General features: G+C 36.9%; 1 long non-coding RNA gene across 1 annotated transcript in view; it reads right to left on the bottom strand.

The window, feature by feature from the left end:
* Positions 1 to 215: 215 nt before the first annotated feature.
* LOC308520640 overlaps positions 216 to 17,716 on the bottom strand; it is a 223,865-nt gene continuing 206,364 nt past the window's right edge. Inside the window, exon 3 of the long non-coding RNA XR_013996103.1 lies at positions 216 to 235. This is a non-coding gene — a long non-coding RNA (uncharacterized lncRNA). The remainder of the gene's footprint in view (positions 236 to 17,716) is intronic.

The following is a 17,716-nucleotide window of genomic DNA, read 5'->3' as shown; positions in this document are numbered from 1 at the left end:
TTATTTATAAGGTGGTGGGGGAAAAAAGTTATGTTAAAAAGGAATAACTAAATGCTCTGTTTTCCATATATTATTACGGAGAAGATTGCGTAACGCAAATGAAACATGCTCTGCTTCAGAGTCCATATTCGGGGCAATCAGAAGTCTCATTGCTGTTCTGTAATGTCAGGCAGCCAAGTTGGGTTGACCAGTATTCTACAATGCTCTCCATGCCACTCCCCCAGTTCTGAATTATCTGCAAGACATAAATGTACCTATATAATGTGAACTACATAGACTGAATGTCTACTCATGAATACTTTAAATTTTGAAACCACTGCCGTCATGTATATTTGTGATCAAGAAAATTTAAAATATGAGCTTTTAAAACATAGATTCCTATGCAAAAATAAGACTCCATGGATGTTAGGAAAAGTAAGGCAAAGATAAAGAGAGAAACTGATTATTTGCACATTTATCATAGACAAGGCAATATTCTGGATATTTTGAATGAAATACAAATATGACATTTGTGCTGTTTGTGGCACTTACCCTCTGAAAAAAAGTGGAAATTCTGCAAAGAAAGAAGGCATGTTTCTGCCTCAAAAATAGTTCAAATTTTTTTGAAGCATAGATTTCTGGACAACAGTAGGAGTCAAAGGTAAAATCCATCACACGTACTACAGTTACTCTCTTAGCACACTGGAATACTCTTAGAGTACTTCCTCTTTTCCCATCAATGCAGATACAACTGATGTAGTCTCACATATATTTTTTTAAAAAATATTACAATATTAGAATCAGTTATTAAAAAATGTGAACTTTATCTTAGAACTGATTGAAGTGGCTGCAAAGCAAGCCTTGTAACAAATTGTGGTTTGCAGCATTGGGGCAAAAAGCATGTAATCAATGTTAGGATGTCAACTCTGGATACTGTTCTACTGTTCACATTCGAGATAGAACACTTCCTACTTTTCATTCCTATTGTGAGAGCTACAATTTACATCACTGTGTAAACATGATAGTTATATATTTTTAAATAAACATTTCTGATAATTACTCCAATGTATAAAATTAAACAAATGTTCTTTTCACTACATTATTTATATGATTTTCCAGCCCGAAGAGTGTCTATTATTAGCTCTTAAAAGGTGGAAAGCATTTTACATCAGTCAAAACGTTATTGAAACTTGAAGTTGGAAGAAATATTAAGATCACCTGCTCCAAATCCTTTATTTTTACCAGAAGTCAATTTTGATTTTCACAAGGTTAGAATAAGTTCATGATAGGTTAGAACCAGAACTTCATTTTCCTCACTCTAAGTCCAGTGGTCTTTTGAATTTACTATGGCAATCTATGTATTTTAAATACCTTATATATAAAATGTATAGAAAAGTACACAGTTCAACATATATTCACCTAGTGAGCACACCCATGTAATAACCACCAAATATGTTAAACTTCTTCATGCACCTCCCAGTTACAACTCACTATTTACCACCGAGCTAAAGCCTATCCTGATATTTGCCACCAAAAAAGAGGTGCCCCTCTCCCTATATTATCCAAGTAAAAACATAGAGCATATATTCGTTTATCTCTGGTTTCTTTTACTCAATGCCACGTTGTGAGACTCTCGCATGCTTTTTTGCATATAGCATTTATTTGTCATTGTCATATAGTTAAGGATGTTCTCTCTTGCATAGTTCTGATATGTTCAATATTTCTCCCACTGTTTAGTTAAATTAAAGTAGTCTACCAAAAACATGATTCAAATTTCATTTTCCATGTATATTAAATGTGAGCATTTGCATAAATGAGAAACTTCACTGCTAGCTTTTCAGTCCACAAATCGTTAAGTAAATAGCGGATTGCATCATGGGCCCTGACCATGCATGTGCTTTAAAAGCCTGTCAGTGTTTGGTCCTGTGCATCTGCTACTCAGCTCATGCACAGAGGGAAAATGCATAGTTGTGTGGCCTTCCTGACATGCAGTGATAAACCCAAGTGACATTTTACAGAAAAGTATAAGCAAGAGAGGAAACTGTCCACCAAAGAAAAAGGTGCAGCAAAGAAAAGTTGGAATGCTGGGAATGACATTGGCTATGATTAGAAGATTTTAAAATGGCAACAGCAAAGCAGTAATAGGAAAACACATAGGCCTTCACAATGTTAAGGTACAGACCATACTGAAAAAGTATAATGAATATAAAAAACAAAGTAAAGTCTCTTTAACATATTTTATTTGAATTGCCTAGGAATGGGATGCTGCTTATGGTTGAACAGGAGCATTTACTTGTTAGGCAGAATCATTTACCCCAAAGACATGACTGTCATAATCCCTGCATTTGTGAACATGCACTTTATAAGGCAAAGGCACTTTGCAGATGTGATTAAATCAAGGACCCTGCAAGAGGGAGCACGCCTTGGATTATCCAGGTGGGCCCTGTCTCATCATATAAGTCCTTAAAGGTGGGTAACCCTCCTGGATGTAGTCAGAGGGAGATGTGACTACAGAAGAAGAATCAGAGAAATGAAATGTTGCTGAGGAATAGGGCTATGTTAGCAGCTTGTAGAAGCTGAAAAAGGGAGGGAAACAGATACTCTCCTAGAGCTTCCAGAAAGAAACAGCCCTGAGTGGTGTACAGGCGAAAGAACAGATAGAGCAATGGAGCAAAATAGAGAGTCTATAAATAGATCCCCATATATACAGTCAACTGGTCTTTGACAAAGGAGCAAAGACAATACAATAGACCAGAGATAGTGTCTTTAACAAATGGTGCTGGAACAATGGGACAGCCATATATTAAATATTAAACACAGTAAATATTAAAACCCTATCTAATAAAGAAGGAATATGCTAATTGACCCTCACACCATTCAAAAGATGGCGGCGCCCACAGCCAATAAGGAGGGAATATGCTAACTGACTGCCTCGCCATCAAAGATGGCAGCACCCAGTCCCCTCAGCCCCCCAGCTGCCCAGGTCTGGCCCGAGGCACAGGCAAGCCTCGATGGCGGCTGCCCAGCCGCCCAGGGCCATCCGAGGCTCAGGTAACCAGGGCCGGCCAAGCCTTGCGCTGCCAGCAGTGGCAGCAGCAGAGGTGTGATGGGGTGTCGCCTTCCCCTGATCACCGGTCGCCTCCTGCCCCTGAGGGCTCCCAGACTGTGAGAGGGGGCAGGCCAGGCTGAAGGACCCCCCCCCCCCACTCCAGTGCGTGAATTTTCATGCAACGGGCCTCTAGTGAAAAATAATTTAGACAGATACCTTATAGCCTTCACAAAAAATTACCTCAACATGCATCATAGACCTATGTAAAATTTAAAATATATAACTCTTAAAAGGTAACATAGGAGAAAATTAGATGAATGTGGACATAGTAAAGATTTTTTAGATGCAACACCAAAGACCCAATCCATGAAAAAAAAAAAGATAATTTAACTTCATTAAAATTAAATATTCTACTCTGTGAAACACAGTATTAACAAAAGTATTATAAGACAAGCCACAGACTAGGAGAAAATATTTTCAAAAGACACATCTGATAAAGGACTGTGATCCAAAATAGGTATGAAAAATCCCTTAAAATCAAAAAATAAGAAAACAGAATTAAAAAATGGATCAAAGATGTCCTCATGGAAAATAAGCATTTGGGAAGATGATCCGTATCATGTGTCATAAGGGTAGCTTTTCCGTAGGTGAATGGCTCTTTAGGAAAAGACAGGGATGTTTTTAACAGTCGAATCTTAATAAATACAGACAGGTGAATTGGGGGGTTAGCAAACAGGGGTATGGCTTCATGTGTATGTGGACTCGTGTGGATTATGTTCAAGGACACAACACAGCTTGGCCTGGCACTGCAGCTGAGCAGAGAAACTAAAAGGGCACTTTAAGAGGGGTTTCTAGATCAATGAAGTATTTCAAAGAAGCAGCAAAATTTTACTAACATTTTATAAATGTGTTACTTGTGCTTTTCAGTGGGTATTCAAAATAACTAAGTTCCACATGGGTTAAAGGGAGTCAGAGGGTGACATCGCGGCTCTGAATTGTTAGCGCCCTGCCTGGGATGGCTGTGACGATCCTGTTAAATGTCCTGTTGAATGCACTCAGACACAAAAGAGGAACTCCTATTTGGGGTTCATTTGTGAGGTTTTCAGTATCTGCATGTTTTTCATCATTATTATAATTTATTTAATTTTATAAACATTGCTGAAATAATTTTGCAATATTGAGGTTGGACTTTAAAAATGATCAAATACTCTAAGTACACACTTATACCTATATTTATACATATAAACCTTGTGAATATTTAATCACCTTATACAGCCCAGTATAGACTAGCCTATTCCTCTTTGTAATGTCTTAAACTTTTTCATGACTTTATTGAGACATATTTTATATAGAATATAATTTATCATTTAAAGTGTACAATTCAATGATTTTTAGTAAATTTGCCAAATTGTGCAACTATCATCATAAATCTAACGTCTTAAAATTTTTAGCAAAGCTGCTTCCTTAGTCTCCCGGTTGACCATTGGATGATTCTGAGACAAGGGCTGAGCTGGGAATGCAGTAAGTGGTAATTTGATTTCATATTACCAGCTTAGATTTTCCAATTGACATTGTTCAGTTCCCATCTTTATGAAATAAATATAATTGAAATGATTCTTGTCCAGCTTCTCCGGAGAGCTTTAAGTATCTTTCCTTCCCCTGTAAGATTGAAATCAGCAGTTGTTGTGGGCAACCTGTTTCTTAGGGAAGAACATAATGAATTAATGTCTTTATTCATTGTTCACTCTCAATACACATCTTGCCGTTACACTCCGACCAAAAAAATGTCCCCTGCACTTTAGTACACGCTAGCCGTTGTAATTAGGAGTGTGTACTATTCTAGCACACAGTGACTGAAGGCTACCACATTTTATAGTTTTTAGCTGCCAACATGGCATTGGAGTGAATTTTGTTTAGATTTACTGAAACTCCTATGAGGAACATTGAAATACGTTAAATAATAACTGAATTCATTTCCAAGAGAGCTGCAAATGCATCTTCAGATAGAACAATCTCTTTCTGCTCTCAGGACTCTTATCTCCCTCTTCACCCTGCCAAATGGAGCTTAATGAAGACAGGATGACAACACACAGACCTCAGGAAGCTTTGCTTATACATAATGGACTCCTAATCAGACAGACCACCCTGGTGTGTAAAATTAAATTAAATGAGTAGTCATTGCTGCCTGTATATTTTTTTCTGTGCTAAATTTACTTCATGTTTATTTTTAAAAAATTCAGTGAACATATCACATATAGTTTATTTATATTGTATAGTCCTTTTCACACTTATTTTGGAAAGGCCTAAATGCATATCTCATTGTGTTAACTCACTTTTTAGAGCCCAGTTCCCTCTTTTAACTGTATTTTTTTTTTTATTGTTGGCAGTATTACAGATGACTCCCATTTTCTCTCTTTCGCCCCCCTCTGTCCACCCTCGCCTCAGCCTGGCCCTAGGCCTTCCCCATGCTGTTGTCTGTGTCCATGGGTTATGCATGTATGTACTTTGGTTAATCTCTTCCTGTTCCCTCCCCCCAAACTCCTGCCCCTGCCACTAAGGTCTGTTATTTTATTCTAGGTGTCCATACCTCTGGACCTATTTTGTTCTTTAGATTCCATTTATAAGTGAGATCATGTCATATGTGTCTTTCTCTGACTGGCTTATTTCACTTAGCATAGTAGCCTCCAGGTCCATCCATGCTGTCTCAAAGGCTAAGACATCCTTCTTTTTTATAGCCTCATAGTATTCCATGGTGTAAATGTAACACAGCTTTTTTATCCGCTTGTCTATTGATGGACACTTGGGCTGTTTCCAGATCTTAGCTATTATAAATAATGCTGCTATGAACATAGAGGTGTATATATCCTTTCTGATTGGTGTTTCAGGATCCTTGGGATATATTTCCAGAAGTGGGATCACTGGGTCAAATGGTAGATCCATTTTTAATTTCTTGAGGAACCTCCTTGCTGATTTGCACAGTGGCTGTACCAGTCTGCATTCCCACCAGCAGTGCACTAGGGTTCTCTTCTCCACGTCTTCGTCAGCACTTATTGTTGATGGTAGCCATTCTGGCAGGTGTGAGGTGATACCTCATTGTCATTTTAATTTGCATCTCTTTGATGATTAGTGTCTTTGAGCATTTTTTTCCTGTGTCTATTGGCCATGTGTATGTCTACTTTGGAGAAGTGTCTATTCAGGTCCTTTAACCATTTTTTAAAAAATATATTTTATTGATTTTAGAGAGAGTTAGAAACATCGATGAGAGAGAAACATCGATCAGCTGCCTCCTGCACACCTCCTACTGGGGTTGTGCCCTCAACCAAGGTACATGCCCTTGACTGGAATTGAACCTGGAATCTTTCAGTCCACAGGCCGACGCTCTACCCACTGAGCCAAACCGGCTATGGCAATTTTTTAATCAGATCGTTTGTCTTCCTTGTGTTGAGGTGTATGAGTTCTTTGTATATTTTGGAAATTAAACCCATATCAGCTATATCATTGTTGAATATGTTCTTCTATGCAGTAGAAAAACCCAGTTTTCTTGAGGCCAATGTTATTGCTTCAAACTAATATTGGCATTATTCTCTATGTCCAAACTTGGCCTAGGTGACCAAGCATATTTGTATATATGCCAATGCATATTTAAAATGCAAAGGTTTTATTTGTATACTAGAGGCCCGATGCACAAAATTCATGCAAGGGGCTTGGCCCTCACAGCCCTAGCTGCCTCAGCCAGCCCCCACAGCCCTGGCTGGCCCTTGTAGCCTCGGCTTCATCCAGAAGGACGTCCGGACGGTCATTCTGCTGTTCAGTCTAATTAGCATATTAGCTCTTTATTATAGAGGATAAAAACTGCATGTATATATATATGATATTTATCTCCATATATTGCAATATGAAGGGTGTTTACTGTGGTTTGCAATTGTTTTTCCTATTTAGCATTATATTTCCAGTCATCTAGAGAATACCATGCATATAATATACAGACAGTAGATACTTTTTGGAAAGACAAAGACATGTTGAAAGAAATGGGAATGTTCACTCCTTTTCACAATATTTGAGTTGCTTCCATTTTAAACCAAGAGAAATATTGCAACTTCTATGAAAAAGCCTGTATTTGTGTACACGTGTACCCTTAGTTTAGATGTTTGTGGCAACTACCCCCTTGGCCTACATGGTCCACTGTATTCCACGTGACCTTTTCAAAAAGTTCTCTTTTCCACTCTTATAACCGAGTCCATCTTCCTAAGCCTCTTTTCTTTTTTTTCTTCTGAGCGGTTTTTCCTACCACTGTTGCTGCATTTTATCAGCTTTATAATGCTGTTACTTTTGCAAATAATGAAAGAATTGAGGAGATAAGAGTAAATTAGTTAAGGCAGGAATTAACAGGCTTGAAATATTAGTGCTTTGATTCTTACTATCTGACTTTGAATTCTAGAGTTATAATATGAGCTGTTCTGTCTTTCATGCTTTAAAATTCAGGAAAGAGTAAGAAGAGTATGATTATTCCATTTGTTTTTTTCTCATAGAAGTCAAGACTTTATTTTTAGAACTCTAATTTTTTTTCAGTTTAACATACAAAGTACTAAACTTTAATTAAAAAATGATAAATAATGAATATTTATAGAAAGACATCCTTTTTTTCCCTGTGTGCATTATGTACAATTTGGTTTATCTTCATTTCCTCATCTCAGATTGATTAGGGTACCTTTTAAATATTTCACTTAATTTAACGTCACTTAAAATTTACAACAATCTGATTAATTTCCAGTTGTCTTAAATGTATAATTTTGATCTAAATGAAATTGTGGAATTATCTTACTAGTATTTGTCAAATTAGTATTTTTACCATATACTGTTTTAAATTTGGAGCTAAATATCCTTAATTAAACCAATCCTTTATGATTAGCTATTAAATTTGAAGCATGCTATATTTAATGTTACAGATGCAGACCACAAAATTTTAGCTTATTGAATATGTGCCAAATATTGTAAGAAAAACGTTACCATCTCAACAGTAATATTTTGTCTTGGCTTCGGAGATGCCTGATGATTTGATACTTGGTCAAATTTCTTGCATAATGAAATCAAGAAAACTACAGGAATATACTAGATCTAAGATAAAATGAGAGTCCAATTGTGGTTGCTACATATTGTATATTATAACCCAAACCTGCTGAGTATAATTCTGGAAAATGTGTTGTGTAGCCTATAATTAATGTAAACTGCAATTGTTGGGAAACATTTGACCACAGGATGGGACTTGTCACATACCCTTGAGGAGGTGGTTAGTAGTTAGTGAATTATAAGAGCAGCAGGAGCCCCAATCCCAGTGATATTGGGCCCCAATTCCTATGTAATTCGGGAAGATGTGTTAGCTAAGATCTCTCTTAATTCTGTTTTTTAGGTCTCGACTACAACCATCTGACTGAATTTGTGTCATCTCCATCCCTCTCCACCACATCCACTCTCTACCACCCTCACGTGACCATCTAAATCAGCGGTTCTCAACCTGTGGGTCGCGACCCCTTTGGGGGTCGAACGACCCTTTCACCGGGGTCGCCAAAGACCATCAGAAAACACATATATAATTACATATTGTTTTTGTGATTAATCACTATGCTTTAATTATGTTCAATTTATAACAATGAAAATACATCCTGCATATCAGATATTTACATTACGATTCATAACAGTAACAAAATTACAGTTATGAAGTAGCAACGAAAATAATTTTATGGTTGGGGGTCACCACAACATGAGGAACTGTATTAAAGGGTCGCGGCATTAGGAAGGTTGAGAACCACTGATCTAAATGCAAACTGATTTTGGCGAGAGGTCTCTTTCATATCAGGACTCCTCAGGAATGAAATGGGGACCTTATGTGTAGAATTATTTGAGAGTGGGGTACAATTTTGTTCCAGAGTTTTCTTTCTTTTTAGTTACTGCTTCATTCCATATATTTGTTTAATTCTGCCTTATACAAAAGAAAAAGAAAAAGAAAAAAAGCATAGCAGAAATTCCTCTCTGGTAAGAGCTTTGCCCTTAGGATAAACTGGCTTAAAGACTGAGTGTGAGAAATTAAATCAATTAAAACATTGCCTATGAGCAAAATGATTTCCCTATAAGCTGAAAATCCTTTATAAAAGAAAACAAAGCCATTGATTTCACAATTGGAATAAATCTTAAATTTTACATGTAGGAGATAAGATATTTCACATTTGAGGGCAGAAATGTAAGTCCATTTATTAATTACTTTGTTAATGTATTATTTTTATCATTATTATTAGGTACCATCAATTGAGAACAAATTAAATACGTGATGTTTTCCACATAATGCCCTCTTGAGTAGCTACTTTTATGCTCATTTCATACTTATTATTTATTCCTTGGTGATATTGACACACATTTTGTAACACTAAATGAGAATATTGATAAAATGGGATTAAACACTGTAGCCCAATTAACTCATATCCCCATTAAAAAAAAAAAACTACTTAAGATTGAAATCTTCAGACTTTGGGAAATAGATATATTACATTGATTATCTTGTTGCGTGTTTATGGACACAACACACCCTGTTTGTATGTGGGGATGGGTGGGGATGTGAGAGTGAGGGGCTCTCTTATAGAGAAGGAAAATTGCCAAAGTCCCTCACCCTAGAAAAGTTTAATCCTGGGACAGTAAATTATTACATGTTATAAAACTGTGAGGACAAACTCCATCCGCCCTCTGTGATGGACTCTGAGGACCGAGGCGCTTTATAAGTTGTGAGCTGTAGCTTGTGTTTTGGGAGGCGGGCAGGAGCATTGGAGGGGACAGTTCAATAAGAGCCCTGATATGGACAGAGCTGTGCAATATTTGGAAATTATTACAGTGTTGTCATACTTTTCATTTTAATCCAATCCTAAGGATTAAAAATGATTTTGTCTATGGTCTTTGCAGTGCTGTGAAGAATGAAAGAAAGGATTTGCTCAACATCAGATAAAGTAGATGAGGAGAAACTATTTTCTGTCTTCAAGTCTAGGAAACTGGAATCAGCCAAGTGATGCTATCAGGAGCATTTGGACAGCTGACAGAGCATAGCAGCAGAAGGGGCCTTTTACTGAGCATGTTAATCAGAAACTTAGGAAACTAATTAGAAGGTGCTGAAATGACTCATTGAGAAAAGCTAACTTCTGGCAGTAAAGCTCCCTGAGAATGAGCAATTATAGTTTAGGTTATGTACAGATTAGGACAGCAAGACTCAGAGAAATTAGGTAATTTTCCCAAGGTCACAGATAATAAATTACAAAACTGGGATTAAAATGTAAATAATCTTCAGTATTTTAATATGCCGTCCACTCTAATATGCTCTCCAAAAGCTATGTGACAATAATTCAAAAATTGATGTTAATGGTACCAATGCAATTACTTATGTAGGTACTGGTATTATGTACTTTAGTCAAGACCATCTTTTATAAGGTGGGGGGAGCATGGGGAAATTAGTAGATAGTCAGGGAAGATTCATAAATTACATAAACTCATTTTGCACTTTTGTCCACATTGGCTGGCTTGTATAATGGCTTTGAGCAAATCTATGGTTTTAATTGGCTCCATGATTAACTCAGTTTTGTAAAGGAGAAAACCAATAGAGAAGGGAAACAAATGTTCATCAATTTAGATAAATTATTGTCAGAACTTTAAGATCACTTAAAGCAAAGATGTGCTCTTTGTCATAAATTAATCAGATTTATGAATTTTACCCCTACCACCACTCACAAAGGTGATATTATGTAGAGGATAATTTATTCACACAGAAGAAACTATCATTTTAAGAAAAAGAGAAATGTCAGCAACTATAGTCTTATTTTCAATATTAAGCTCCTTATCACTGCACTTTAGCATTATTTTTATGTTGGAAAAGTCTGTTTTCACCCCTCATCTCACAAAGATATTGTTTCTTATGCATATTTTTGAAAGAAATTATATCCACCACAGAAACAGAACAAGTCGGATGTAGTCAGTCCTCATTATTATTTACAGATTCCATGTTTGCAAATTTGCCAACTCATTGAAAATGATTTGTTACTCCAAAGTCAATATTTCCAATGTTTTCCTGGCCTTTCCTGGACATGCCAAGTTGGTACATAAAAATAACCATCACAGGAATTGTCAATTTAAGATTATAATTTTAAATTCACTGGTCTAAAACAGTGGGTTTAGCCAGGGGTGATTTTTTCCCACAAAAGGGCACATTTGACAATGTCTGGAGACAGTTTTGGGTTGAGTTCAAATGCTACTAGCTACTAGTGATGACTGTAAAGTGATAATATTTTAAATAGTAGGTTATTGATCAAGGAAACAAAATAGTGAGCCTAAGCATTTGTCACCTATTTGAATGATATGCATATTACCAAGTGACCTTACAGATAAATAGAAGCAAGAGACTCTTCAATAAAATGAACAAAATGGCTGACATTTACAGAATAATAAAAATTGTAATCTTGCCTCTCACCATGAACCAAAAAATCTTGGGTATAAAAAGGAACTAAATATGAAAAACAAAAATTATAAAACGTTAGAAGAAAACATGGGGAAATAATTTATTATTTAGCAATAAGATGAGTCATTTTTAAAAGGAAAATGGTTAGTCAATGCTACTAAATAAAACATTAGAAATGTTTGTATTCTACAAGATAACATCATGACATAAAAAGAAGAGTCATAGACAGGGGAACTAGTTATTTGGAAAAACACATGAGTCACAAAGGATTAGTCTCCAGAATCTATTAAAGAGCTTTTAGGAATCCATGAGAAAACGACAATCCAATAGCCCAAGCTCCTGGGTGGTATGCACAATGCCAATTAACAAACTGAAACAGATTCAGACATGATCAAGGGAATGCAATGCCAAATACTGAGATATCATTTCACACAATTAAATCTACCCCCCCCCCCATATCTAGCTCTAAATATTGGTATAAATTGAGAAGCATGATGCTCTCTTAATTTGGTTGCTTAGTTTATTGATTTAACTTTTCTCTTTCTCTCTCTTTTTTCATACGAGAATTGCCAGTGTGTAACAAACAAGAGAAGGAGTCAATGACACTTGGATTTGATGCTGCGATGTTTATGTGCACTGGCATCAAGCTAAGCTTTGCCTCCCAAATACTACTTTATATATTTATTTTTAAAATAACTTTTTAGTTTTCAATTACAGTTGACATACAGAATTATATTAGTTTCTGGTGTACAGCTAAGTGATATAGTGATTAGACACATGTCTAACTTGCAAAGTGATCACCCCAACTCAGTTGGTTGGAACATTGTCCTATACACCAAGAGGTGGCGAGTTCAATTCCCTGCCAGGGCACATGCCTAGGTTGTGGGTTTGATCTGCGTTCAGTGCTGCCCACTTATTCCACACAACTTTTAACTCTTTTCTATATTGCTGGGGAAGGGGGAATCTCCTAGTTGCTCCCATTCTTGCCCATTATTTTAAAGGTAAAGTATTTTTTTTTTTTCCCATATGTGACAGATGAATTTTTTTATTTTTTTTATTTTTATTTTTTTAATTAAATCTTTATTGTTCAGATTATTACATTTGTTCCTCTTTTTTCCCCCCCATAACTCCCCTCCTCCCAGTTCCCACCCCACCCTCCGCCCTCACTCCCCACCCACTGTCCTCATCCATAGGTGCACGATTTTTGACCAGTCTCTTCCCGCATCTCCCACACCCCTTTCCCCCCCAAGAATAGTCAGTCCATTCCCTTTCTATGTCCCTGATTCTATTATAATCAACAGTTCATTCTGTTCATCAGATTATTTATTCACTTGATTCTTAGATTCACTTGTTGATAGATGCATATTTGTTGTTCATAATTTGTATCTTTACCTTTTTCTTCCTCTTCCTCTTCTTAAAGGATACCTTTCAGCATTTCATATAATCCTGGTTTGGTGGTGATGAACTCCTTTAGCTTTTCCTTATCTGTGAAGCTCTTTATCTGACCTTCAATTCTGAATGATAGCTTTGCTGGATAAAGTAATCTTGGTTGTAGGTTCTTGGTGTTCATCACTTTGAATATTTCTTGCCACTCCCTTCTGGCCTGCAAAGTTTCTGTTGAGAAATCAGCTGACAGTCGTATGGGTATTCCCTTGTAGGTAACTGAGTTTCTTTCTCTTGCTGTTTTTAAGATTCTCTCTTTATCTTTTGCTCTTGGCATTTTAATTATGATGTGTCTTGGTGTGGTCCTCTTTGGATTCCTTTTGTTTGGGGTTCTCCGCGCTTCTTGGACCTGTAAGTCCATTTCTTTCACCAGGTGAGGGAAGTTTTCTGTCATTATTTCTTCAAATAGGTTTTCAATATCTTGCTCTCTCTCATCTTCTGGCACCCCTATAATTCTGATGTTGGTACGCTTGAAGCTGTCCCAGAGGCTCCTTACACTATCTTCGCATTTTTGGATTCTTTTTTCATTTTGCTTTTCCGGTTGGGTGTTTTTTGCTTCCTCGCATTTCAAGTCATTGACTTGATTCTTGCGCTCCTCTGTTCTGCTGTCGGGAGTCTGTATAATATTCTTTATTTCAGTCAGTGTATGCTTAATTTCTAGTTGGTTCCCCAATATAACATCGAGGGTCTCATTAGTTTTCTTGTAGATCTCATTAAGTTTATCGGCGGCTTCTAAACAGTTCTTGAGAGACCTTAAAAGTGTGGTTCTGAACTCTATATCTTCCATTGACAATTTTGTCCTGTTTCTTTGTCTCCGCATTTTGTTATGCTTCCTTGATGCACCCCCTAGTGGTCTTTGTTCGTGGTCTTATAGTTAAATTTTGATTGTTGTAGCTAATTCCAGGGAGGGTTTGACCTCCAGGCCAAGTGGCTATGAGAATCAGCTGTGTCAGCAGTGAGAGAACTTCTGTCCTCTAGGGAGGTGCTAATCTGGCGTTTGCCTGAGGCTATCTGGCAAATGCCTCTGTGCAGGGCTTGGGCGGGGCGGGTCGCACAGGATCAACAGGGTGGGCTGGAGAGAGCAGTTATGGCCGCTCTCAGTCCTGTCCCCAGGGGCTCTGCCTCTCTGAGTCCCAGCACCCGCTGCAAAGCTCGGAGAGAAAGCTGCACTCGCTCTGACCGAAGCCAGGCAGACCCGCTTCTCCCGTTTGAGTCTGGGTCCCTAAAGACTCGCCTGTATCTGGAGCTCAGAGTCTGCGACTCCCTCCCGATTGAAAACGCCAACCGCGCCCTCCGCCGCCAGCCCGCTCCGCGCACTCCGCACCTCAGAATTTGACTTCAGCGCTGCGCCTCCTCTGAGTGTCCGTATGCGTTTCTCTTTCCTCCTAGTTGTAGGACTTCCACTCAGCCAGCGTTCCAGTGGTTCTGGGTGATGTCCGTTCTGTCTTTTAGTTTCACTTTTGAAGTAGTTGTTCAAAGCAGCAAACTCCGGCGTTAACCTATGCCGCCATCTTGGTTCTCAGATCAAGGTAAAGTATTTTTAACTCACTGCTGAAACATTTCAGTAGATTGTGATGGACTGGAGGGCCCCACAAAGCTAGTCCTACTCTTTCCCATCAATCGCATTTTTCTAATCTCTGTCCCCACATGTCCTGCTGCATCATATTGTTCTTGAACAGGCCCAGCTCATCCCACAACAGGACTTTCTACTTGCTGTGCAGGCGCATTCTCCCTCCTAATATCTGTCCCTCTTTTCCTTAGGTCTCTACACAAATGTCTTTTTCTCAGAAAGTCTTTTTCTACCCACGTCACTCAATAGTTAACCAGTTTAGTTTTCACACCGTGTTTATGCCAATGGAAATGATATCATCTTTTTATGAATGATTTATGTATTGTCTGTTTTCCCCAATAAAATCTAAGTCTCATGAGGGGCAAGACTTGGGCTTCCTTATTCACAGTGAGCAGAAATTTGCCCAGTGCATGCTAAGCATTTGTTACATATTTTTTTTGAAATAACAAACAAAATTCCCTTAATTTAGATACTAATAAGGGTGTGGCAAATAATTTATGGCATTTAGTAAAAAACATTAAATAATATTTTAAGGATTTACTAGGAAACAAAATTGTTAAAATAACCCTATTTTGAAAAGCAGCCTTTTCACTTCAGTTTGAGAATTTCAAACTGAGTAAAATCTGTCTTGTTATTGCTGCTGCATGTGATGAGACTTCTGACCAATTCTGAGAACTGCTGATTCAGAGTGTAGTTTAACTATAGTTGCTTTGTGTGTGACCAATGTATCCCTTGGCAGTAAATCATCCACACTAGGCAAAGCCACCTATTGCTGCAAGAGCACAACCATTTCATTCTGTTACTATAATCACATTATTCCAGAGCTTGGCAGTCATGGATAACTATATCAAAAGATTGACAATTTTCTGTAATGGTGATATTGTAGACCAGTCTGTCAAATAGCCAGCCACCTGTCTTTTTCCAATAGGAATTTGTAATTTTGGGACTGGTCAAGAGATAAATACAGAATAGTGAGGCCCATCTAAAAAAATTAATTGATGTGTTCTTTTTAATTAAGAGTACTAGCTAATCAATTTATTTCAGATTTATTATAATCTACTTATGGGTTAAGTTAAGTCTGTAGCTCAGAACCGTCATTTCTAATTACTTCCTTATCACAAAGTTAGTAGTGAATTTAATTTTGTATTGCCTTCTTTTACAAGGCTTGTGCATAGTGATGATAAATTCAAAATGTCACTTGAAAAAGGCTGAGTAATGGAAGAAAAGAGGGGGGTCATTAATTGAACCCACTAGCCATCTCGAAGTGAGATGCAGGGCTATTTCTAATCCTTGGCCAAACCAAACTTTGGCCCAGTCTTTAAAGCCTACCCCAACCTTAAAAAGAGGAAATCAGGAAAAATGAAACAGCATGACAATTTTGAAAGAGAAAACGTAAGAAAAGTCATACATATATTAGAAGTTTCTACGGCAGATAGTCCCATCTATTTGCCTTGGAATGGGAGGGAGATATAATGGTTTAATAGTCGTAAGTGATTGGTAAATCAAATGTTTTCTCTAAATGTATATTGGTTTATAGATTATTATTAACATTAAAATTATTATAAAGACTCATTTAAGACATTTTTTAAATCATGGAGAACTATTATTATGATCAACCCATTTTTTAATACTGAAAGTACCTTTATTCTACTACTTTGCTGAATTGATTGTGCTTGGTTAGAAAGTTCATGAAGCATGCAGACCAATTCACTTAAATGAATGTGTTGGTTCTTATGACTTGAGATTTTAATTCTTGAGATTGATGTTTTGAGGACTAGAAAACTTATTAGTGGTTTCTATAATGCAGCTTTGTTTTTCACAATAATAAATTACCATTAATTTAGAATTGTGACAAACTTAATCTGCTGCAAAAGCCAGGTCATAGAGATATAATTTAAATGATTATTTACCTTATTCCTTTGTTGCTGAGAATGACATTTATTTTTCTTTTTTTAAAAAAATTGAGTCAATGTCGCAGTTATTGATTATTGTAAGTAACAGTATTTTATGCTTACATTACTTGGTGACTTGAATAATATGCAGTTTATTCTATCATGAATTTCAAGTGCCAACCTAAATAGAACTACCCTTATATATGAATGATTAGTATAAATATATTTACTCAAGTTTAGGGTAAACAAATAATACAACTTGTGGCTAGAAGAATCATTTCACAGCTTCTTTAAAATTTTTATTTAATAGTAAATAAAAATACAAGATAATTTTACTGTGTATATGAAAATCACAAATACTTTTTATTAGCAGCTTTATGCCTTATATAAACCATCCAAGTTTTAAAGCTGAGAGTAAAATTATTATACCATGATGATTTATTCCAAAACGAAAAGGAAAATTTTTATCATCTTTGGACTTCAGATGTCTTGAATATATCTAATGACCTCGGACTATTGCAGAATGACTTTTGTGGACAAACCTTAATTTATTGCCTTTTTCAAATTCTTTAACCCACTGTCGTATATCAACCAGATTAAGGATTTATACCAGGCACCTAACAAATAAAAGAAAAATCTTGCATTGGCTACACAGATAAAAAGGAGATGACTGAAATGAAAACAATTGTCTAGTTCTCTTTACTTCTTATTGATTGGTCTAGAAAAGAATAGCTTCTTACCAAAAGAGGTGTGTCTTAGGCTACCTTGCTGCTCATGGCTTCTGGTGAAACATGGCTCAGCTCTGTGGTGCCTGGGCAAGAGGGAGAAGTTAGTATCTGGAATTCTTTCTTTGGGGTGCTTGTAGTACCAGCCACAGCAACCTCAGTCTTAGCAACTCTAGAGGTAGTTGCTACTGTTATCTCTAATCGCTTGAGAAATAGTGAATTGGTTCTGGGTGGGGCAGCATTGGCTAGGAGTTAATAATTTGGGGGCTAGGTAATTAGTACAGTAGAATTCCTTATACGTTTTTGGCTATAAAAATTCTCTATTCAGAGGGAGTGTGGGAAGAGATCAACCAGTGAACTTGTTCGCGTACATGCATAACCCGTGGACACAAACAATGGGATGGGAGAGGTGAGTGGAAGAAAAGGAGGACCTATGTAATACTTTCGACAATAAAGATTAAAAGAAAAAAAGTTCTATAGAATAAAATTGTCAGAAATATAAGAATTTTCTTAATAAATACAGTTCATTGTGCTGTTTCATAATGTATGGCAGCCAGTCTCTATTCTATTTTG

The sequence above is a fragment of the Myotis nattereri genome (genome assembly GCF_964212035.1).
Source record: "Myotis nattereri genome assembly, chromosome: 5".
Taxonomy (NCBI): domain Eukaryota; kingdom Metazoa; phylum Chordata; class Mammalia; order Chiroptera; family Vespertilionidae; genus Myotis; species Myotis nattereri.
The sequence above is the reverse complement of the archived record's forward strand: the minus strand, read 5'-3'. Positions and strand labels throughout refer to the sequence as shown.